This window comes from Lathyrus oleraceus, chromosome 6, assembly GCF_024323335.1.
Source record: "Lathyrus oleraceus cultivar Zhongwan6 chromosome 6, CAAS_Psat_ZW6_1.0, whole genome shotgun sequence".
In the NCBI taxonomy this organism is placed as follows: Eukaryota; Viridiplantae; Streptophyta; class Magnoliopsida; order Fabales; family Fabaceae; genus Lathyrus; species Lathyrus oleraceus.
In genome coordinates, this window is record NC_066584.1 from 420684131 (window position 1) to 420693514 (window position 9384).

Sequence of the window (9384 nt, forward strand, 5' to 3'; positions counted from 1 at the left end):
GAGATCATAAAGATGATTCAAGTTGCTCCTTTCCTTTGGACTTAGCAATTAACTCAAGCAATCAAACAAATATTCAATCAAGCTCCTAGGATCTTCCAATTGACTTGTCTTTCTCTTAACTTGGATGCTTATGACAATGGTCCTTCTAAATAGCTCACGTTTGGAATCCCTATCACACAAGAACAAACAATCAAAAGGTTCCACAATGCAACAATAGAAATGGACAAAGAGAGAGTTTAGATTAGGGGTCCTTTCAAGTCATCTTCAAGATTAAGCATTCTAAAGGCATGAGGCCTAGTTGCTCTCCAACAATTTTAGCATTCTAAAGGCATGAGGCCTAGTTACTCTTGAACTCCATTAGGCATAGGTGAGGTCCTAATTCTAAGTCCTTTCTCCTTTTTGCATTGGTTCACATAAACAAAACAAAACAAACACAAAAGCAACAATATATTTACACAATAATGTGCTCAAGTGAGCAAAAGGCAAATGGCATAAACATAAACATGAGCTCAAATGAGCAAAAGGAAAAGACAATATGAATAAAAGAGCAAGAAATTAAATTGCATTAAATTAAATTGCAAGAATTAAATGCTTGAATTAAAAGTTAGTAATTAGTAGTTAGTGTTAGTGTGCCATAAGGCAATTTAGCACTATGTTAAGCAATCGTAAGTGGACTAATGTAGTAGTCACACCTATCTGAGGCCGGTCAATAAAACTATAAGCAAATAAACACAAGTTAGAGATCATGACTAGTAAGCCAAGCTCCTACAACTTGCCATGCCAAAAGAAAAGAAGAATGACCTTGTATGGATTTTAGGTTTTTTGCTTGACCAAGAAGCAACCTATCTTGGACACAAAGCAATTCACTTGATCTTTGATCAAGTTGAATTTGATTTGGATCAAAGAAGGTTAAGCCTCTCATATATCAAGGCTAACCACAAATCATTAACTCATTGGTCAAAAGAAAAAGATGAAGAAAGAAGATGAAGATAGAATGTACAAAAATGAAAATTCAAATGACATAACCAAAACACATTGATCAAACATGAATGGAATCAACCTCAATCAATGGTAAACAGAAGTGAAATGAAGATTAGAAGTCAAGAAAGGTCAAACATATTTTTTGGTATTTTTTGGAATTAAAACAATACATAAAATAAAATGAACAAATTAAGGTCAAACTTCAAATCCAATTCAAATCAACTTGGATAAGTCCAATTGGATCATCATAAGTCTAACATGGTCAAACAAGGTTTGACAAAAATTTTCAACATTTTTTGAAAACAGAAACTATTTTTAAATAATTAAAAATGAAGAAAAATAACATAATTGGACTAAAATCTCAAATCAATTAAGAAATTGATGAGAATATTTTTCATAGACTTATCATCATCCAAAGATGTTAAGAAAATATTTTTGGCATTTTTGAATATCTAAAAGTATTTAAAGTGAATTAAAAACAATTAAAAACAAAACAATTTACAAAAAATATTAAATGGAATCACAAAAATAATTGAAAATCATATTATGAAACTAGAATTTAAGAGAAATTTTTTGCAATTGGTCCCATATTTTTGTGTTTTCAAATAAAGAAGTTATGAATTTTTGAAAATAAATGGATTTAAAGAAAATAAAACAGAAATTAATAAAAGAGAAAAACCAGAGGCGTCTAATCCATTTCATTAAATGACGTGGATCATCCAAAGGCCATGAAGCGCGCACCCATTGTGTTCCTCCGTCAACAACATAACACATTGGATTTAAAAAAGTAATTAAAACGCATGGCCATGATTAGATCCTGTGAGCCAGATCCAAGGGACACAAGGTCAGCCACGTGTGGACGGTGGTGGAAACCACCGTCTTCTCCGGTGAGAAGACAAAATCCGGCCACCAGTTGCAGGTTTTGCAACCTCAACCAAATAAAACGATCCTTATACCAAATTAAAGCTGGGGTGATGTACATCACCCCTGCAACCTTGGATTGTGCTCTAGATCTCTATGGAAGGAGAAATCAGAGATGGAAAATCCAGGTACTTGATCTGAAGTTCAACAATTCACAAAATTAAAGCCACCATTGGCTTGCCTCTCACATGAGGACTTCAGAAAACCAAACCAACACAAGCAATGCACAATATATAGTGAGATTCGAAGCAAAATAGTTCAGATGGAAACCTTTGAAGTGCTACTTTGATGAGCACGATTCAACCAATCTCTTGCTTGTAGCTTGATCTTTATGTATGGTATGAGTGCAAGGCTTAGGAATTAGTACTGAAAATCAACTGATGTTGTTGAAAATCAAACTTGAAAAAGAGAAATGAAAATTCAAATTTCTTTGGTGAGAGGTTAGGATTCAATTCCAGCAGGGTTTCAGGCGCCTTCAGGTTGAGAAATGAATGAAGCAATGTGTTCTATTTACAACTGAAGCTTCAAGGAGAGTGTGATGAATCCGTGTGCATGAGAATTGGGTCCTCCATGCATGGGCCTGTACAGGCGCATGTGAGGCCCAAAATCAAATGATTTTGCATGCTGAGTTCAAATGAAGTAAGTTTGGACGTGCAGATTGAAAGATATTGGCTTGTGCATGAAGATTTTACTTGGATTCCATAAATGGTCACAAATATTCATCTCTTCGAAAGTCCCAATTGGAAAATCCAAACATAGGCATGTGAGTAATGGTTGAAAAGGGCTTGGCATAAGGAACAAAAGCTATGTTGGACAAAAATCCATTTGGAGTTTGGAAAATTGTGAAAACTTGTCATGAAGTTCAAGGTACAAAACATGTATTTGAAAATTTTGCCAAAAAGGACCAACTTCAAGCCCTTCTGTTTCAATGATGCAAGCCTCAAATGGAAACACCTCCAACTGAAAAGTTGTAGACATTTTCAAGTCAATAAATGTGGACTTAAGTTTTGCATCATTTGGATATTTAATGAGAAAGTTATGGGCATTTGAAGTTGGACATTTTCAAGATTCAATGGCTTTGGTACAAAGTGACATATAATGTTTTGTATTATCACATGTGTTTCTTTTAGGATTATGAAATTTTGTGCAACATAACATTTGAAGTAGACATCTTAAAATTTCCAATGCACTTGGTCTCTCATCAAAATCATAAAAAATGAAGGAGTTAGGTCTTTGGGAAGTCGACCCAAAATTAGGTTTCAGTCAAAATGACTTATAATGTTTTGAAATGAATGATGACCTTCCAAGTTTCAAATGGATTTTTTATGAACATGAAACTTGTTCATATTGGTTTTAAGAACATGTTTTCTCTTGGGGTCATCTTAATTTAACCAACACATCAAAAGTTAGGTCTCAGTGGATTTTAAAATAGTCAGATGATTTGACTGATCAACTTCTCAAAGCCAAACTTCAAATCTTGATGAATGAATGATTGAGGATACTCACATAGGCTCATATATGCATAAAATAAATAATGGAAGGACTTCCCTTGATTGAATTTGATCATAGGTTGAGGTTGCATCATGAGCAAGGCACAGTCAATGCACAGTTGAATTAGGGTTTCCTTGGGAAACAATCCTAAAGCCCTTTGGTTTATCTTGATCAAATTGAAAAATTGAGATACTTGGGAGACATATATGATGATTGAGAGATTTGTGAACCGTTGTCATACTTGCTTTCATCTTCATCTAGCCATTTTTTTGAGTATAGGGGCCTCCTAGGAGCCTTGGATCACATGACGGCTTGAGCTTCAAAACAAAACCAGTTAGTGACATATTTTTGTGCTTTTGGTTAGTAGACAAAATAAGAAAAGAAATAATATACAATTTAAGCATGCTTGGTGGTCTCAAACCAACACACACACGTCCCAACCCTAGGGTAAGGAGCCAAGATGCTATGATACTTGAGGCAAATGCAATGAGCAATGATACGATGCCATGAGGGATCTTAGGGTCAAATTAGGGTCTTACACACGCCTGGAGCCAAATAATCTGACACCGTGGTTAGGGGATCCTTAGGGTGATTAGTTTCCTTTTCTCTTGTATTTGTATTTTCGTTTTTGAAATTGTACTCAGTGTAATCCTTCTAAATTATATAAGTAAAAGAGATTTGTATGGTCAATCAAATCTTTACAATTGTTATTATTATACATTTGCAAATAAAATAGGATGTTCCTTGAAAATAAAAACAATCAAGGCATTGCATTTCATGCATCATTTGCATAGAAGATTTTTCTTCTGCCAGGTGTCTTATTGGTTATTCTTCTGTGCTTCAGCCAAGCTGACTCATCGATACAATACTCGCGCCAACCATCCGAGAATCACGGAACACTTGGAATAAGAGAACTGAGAACTGAAGGATGAGATTGCCCGCTTGACTGCCATGATGGAGTCAGTGTTTGCTGCTCAAATTCAATCTTCTCCAATACCTGCAATTCCTCCTCCTCAGTCGTCTATCATTTCAGAGGTTGTTACTTCGACCGTGCCTGCCACTCAGTTTGCTCCTGCCATGCCTGCCGGATTTCCGTGGGGAATGCCGCCCAACTTTGTGCCTGAAGGTTTTGCGCCTACTTTTGCTTCCATGCCGGCATCTAGCTCGGTCATGTCTATTCCGCCTCCAATTGTTCACACGCTGCCTCGTGTTGAGGACACCATCTACCATTCCGAGTCGTCTGAGGGTCCAGATATTTATGAGAAAATGGATGAAATGTAAGACCAATTCCTTGAGCTGCGAAAGGAGTTGAAAACCTTGAGGGGAAAATATTTGTTCGGTAAGAGTGTTGCAGAAGTTTTATTGGTTCCCAATGTTAAGATCCCGATGAAGTTCAAAGTCCCTGACTTTGAAAAGTATAAGGGGAACACTTGTCCACTCAGTTATGTTGTCATGTATGCCAGGAAAATGTCGATGCAAACTGATAATGATCAGTTACTGATTCATTACTTTCAAGATAGTCTGACTGATGTCGCTCTGAGGTGGTACATGGGTTTGGCTAGTGCGAGTGTCCGTACATTCAACGATTTGGGTGAAGAATTTGTGAAACAGTACAAGTATAATGTGGATATGGGGCCGGATAGGGACCATTTAAGGTCGATGTCTCAGAAGGACAAGGAGACGTTTAAAGAATATGCCTAGAGAGGGAGAGAGTTAGCTGCTCAGATCAACCCTCTATTGGAAGAAAAGGAGATGACTAAGATTTTCCCCAAGACCCTGACCTCATCTTACTATGAGCGAATGATTTCTAGTGCCCCCAGTGACTTTACTGAAATGGTAAACATGGGGATGAGATTAGAAGAAGGTGTCCGTGAGGGACGTTTGTCTAAAGAAGAGGTATCATCCAGCAAGAGTTATGGTAACAATTTCGCTAAGAAGAAGGATGTTGAAACTAGTGCAATATCAGTGGGGAGGCAGAGGAGGCCTCATGTCAGAAGAAGTCTGCAACCCCGTCAACACCATCATCAAGTATCATCTGTTATTCCAATATTTTCCAATAGTCAATCAGTACCAGTTCAACAACAACGTCAACAACAGCCACAACAAAGAACAAACAACTACAACAACAACAACACCAACAATAATCAACAACAACAGAACTTTGAGATGAAGAAGGTCTCATTCGACCTGATTCCTATGACTTATGCTGAATTGTACCCATCCTTGGTTCTCAAGAACCTTCTTCAACCAAGAAATCCGCCGCAAATTCCAGAACCACTTCCATGGTGGTATAAGCCACTGATGCATTGCTCCTTTCACAAAAGGGATCCTAGCCATGATATTGAGAATTGCTACCTGTTGAAGTATGAGGTTCAGAAGCTCGTGAAGAGTGGGATAATGTCCTTTAAGGACCGTGCGACAAATGTGAAAGCAAACACATTGCCTGCTCATGGTAATTCCTCTGTCAATATGGTAGATGGCTGTCCAGGGAGTTTCCGAGTATTTGATGTGCGACGTATTCGTCGATCTTTGGTTGAGATGCATAAGACCCTGTGTACTATTAGTGATTGTGAGCATGATCACGACAGTTGTGCAGTCTGCAGTGTAAACCCCCGAGGGTGTTCGGTTGTCAAGAGAGATATCCAGAGGGTGATGGACGAGAATGTGATTCAGATTCAACAATCAAAGGATATAGATGATGTAAACGTAATAATGCCAGTGTTCAAAACTCATGAGCGAGTAGTAATTCAGTTTGATAGCAGCAGTAGTAATAGTGTCAGCAATAGATCGGTACCGCCGTCGGTAATGCGGTTAGAGGGTCCAGTCCTGTACGCATCCGATAGAGCTGTTCCCTATCAGTATAATGCAACAATTATGGAGAATGGTCAAGAAGTCTTGTTGCCTACGACTAGTTCTATTGTGAATATTTTCGATATAGCGAAGGTGACCCGTAGCGGTCGTGTGTTTGGTCCTGTTTTCCCGAAGGATATAGAGGATGTTGGTAAGAAGGTTGAAGTGCCTGTAGCAAGTCCAGTTAGTGCTCCTGAATGTCGGTCTGGTGAATCCAGCAGTGTGAATCCTAATAATGATGATGAGGTTCTTTGTTTGATTAAGAAAAATGAATTTAATATGGTGGAGCAGCTGCTCCAAACTCCTTCCAAGATTTCGGTGTTGTCTTTGCTCATGAATTCTGAAGCACATAGAGAAGCATTGCAAAAGGTATTGGAGAAAGCTTATGTCGAGCATGATGTAACATTAGATCAGTTTGATCATATCGTGGCTGACATCACTTCCTGCAACAACTTGAGTTTTTGTGATGAGGAACTTCCTGAGGAAGGCAGAAATCTTAACTTAGCATTGCACATATCGATGAACTACAAGGACGACGCACTGTCAAATGTGTTGGTTGATATCGGCTCTTCTTTGAATGTACTCCCGAAGTCAACTCTTTCCAAGTTATCATATCAAGGAGCTCCGATTAGATACAGTGGCGTGATTGTCAAAGCTTTTGATGGTTCTCGCAAAACTATTATAGGAGAAGTGGACCTTCCAGCGAAGATAGGTCAGAGTGATTTCCAAATTATTATCCAATTAATGGATATCCACCCGGCCTATAGCTTCTTGTTGGGAAGGCCGTGGATACATGAAGAGAGACCTGTGACATCAATTCTGCATCAAAAGTTGAAGTTTGTGAAGAATGGTAAGCTTGTTATCATCGGTGGAGAGAAAGTTTTATTCGTAAGCCACTTGTCGTCTTTCTCATATGTTGAAGCTGAGGATGAGATTGGAACTCCGTTCCAAGCTCTATCTATTGCTAAAGAAAAGAGACACATATGTCCTCTTTTAAAGACGCGTAGAAGATTGTTGAAGACGGTAATTCTGATCAGTGGGGCCGGATGGTCGAGGTCGCCAAGAATAAGAGTTGAGCCGGTTTGGGTATCCATCAAGGATCGTCAGTTGCAGATGTGCAACCCAGTTTCTGTAGTGGAGGGTTCATTCATGGTAATGAACAACACTCAACTGCAGTGATCGAGGGGGATGAAGATTAAGACTGCACCAATTTTGTGACGCATGGAAAAGCTTTCAACAATTGGACCGCTGTTGACGTTCCTGTTATTGTTCATCGCTCTAAGTAATTGTTTTTATCATTTTTGAAAATCCGTCTCCTATGCCTAAGGGAGAAGTGAACATTGTTTGGCATCTTTTAATTTGATTATTAATAAAATGCAATTCTATTCATCCACATCTATGATGTTTTTATTTTTACTTTTTACCTTTCTGAAAAATGGTAATCACAAAAAACATAAATAAATAAATAAATTATAATTGTCCATCTGCATAATATTTGGTCACAATTCACTTCTCTAAAATCAAAATATCAAATCATTATGCAGGTTGGTTTCTAAACCCATTGAATACAATGATCCTACTCCTTCTCCAAACTTTGAATTCCCTGTGTTTGAGGCTGAGGAAGAAAGTGATGAAAAGTATCTGATGAATTAGCTCGTCTACTTGACCATGAGGAAAAAGTCACTCAGCCATTTGAAGAGCAGATTGAGTTAGTCAACTTGAGTTTCGAGGATGATGTAAAGGAAGTCAAGATTGGATCTCGACAATGTCCAGAGATTAAGAAGGGGTTGGTTGATCTTCTCCGAGAGTATTCAGATGTGTTTGCCTGGTCCTATCAAGACATGCCTGGTTTGGATTCTGAGATTGTGGAGCATAGATTACCGTTGAAGCCAGAATGTCAGCCAGTCAGGCAAAATTTGAGGAGGACTCATCCCGATATGGCTGTAAAGATCAAAGAAGAAATGCAGAAGCAGATTGATGTTGGTTTCCTTGTTATTGTTAAGTATTCGTAGTGGGTGGCCAATATTGTTCATTTTTCGAAGAAGGATGGAAGAGTCCGTATGTGCGTTGATTATAGATATTTGAACAACGCTAGTCCGAAAGATGATTTCCCTCTACCACACATTGATATGTTGGTAGACAATACAACTAAATTCAAATTATTTTCATTTATGGACGAATTTTTCAGTTATAATCAGATCAAAATGGCAACCGAAGATATGGAGAAGACCACATTCATTACACCCTAAGGAACGTTCTATTATAGAGTGATGCCTTTCGGTTTAAATAATGATGGTGCAACTTACCAAAGAGAAATGACCACTCTTTTTCATGATATGATGCATAAAGAGATCAAAGTCTATGTTGATTACATGATTGCTAAATCCAATGATGAAGAACATGTTGAGCATTTGTTGAAGTTGTTCCAGCGTTTGAGGAAGTACAAACTCCACTTGAATCCTAATAAATGTACATTTGGTGTTCGTTATGACAGCGTTTGTTGAAGTTGTTCCAGCGTTTGAGGAAGTACAAACTCCACTTGAAGGTCAAAGCAATACAAGAAATGCCTGCACCCAAAATTGAGAAGCATGTCAGGGGTTTTCTGGGCCGCTTGATATATATCTCAAGATTCATTTCACACATGACTGCTACGTGTGCGCCTATATTCAAGCTCCTTCGGAAAGACCAGTCTTGTGATTGGACCGAAGATTGCCATAAAGCTTTTGACAGTATCAAAGAATATCTACTTGAGCCTCCGATTCTAGCTCTGCCTGTTGAAGGAAGACCGTTGATCATGTATTTGACTGTGCTCGATGAAAGTATGGATTGTGTTCTAGGTCAGCAAGAGGAAACTGGAAAGAAAGAATATGTTATTTATTACCTCAGTAAGAAATTCACCGACTGTGAGACTCGGTATGCTATGCTTGAGAAGACTTGTTGCGCATTGGCTTGGGCTACTAAGTGTCTACGTCAATATATGTTGAATCATACCACTTGGTTGATATCTAAAATGGATCCAATCAAGTATATTTTCGAAAAGCCTGCTTTAACTAGGAGGATTGCCCGTTGGTATATGTTGTTCTCAGAGTATGATATCGAATACCGATCTCAAAAAGAGATCAAAGGTAGTGTCTTGACTGA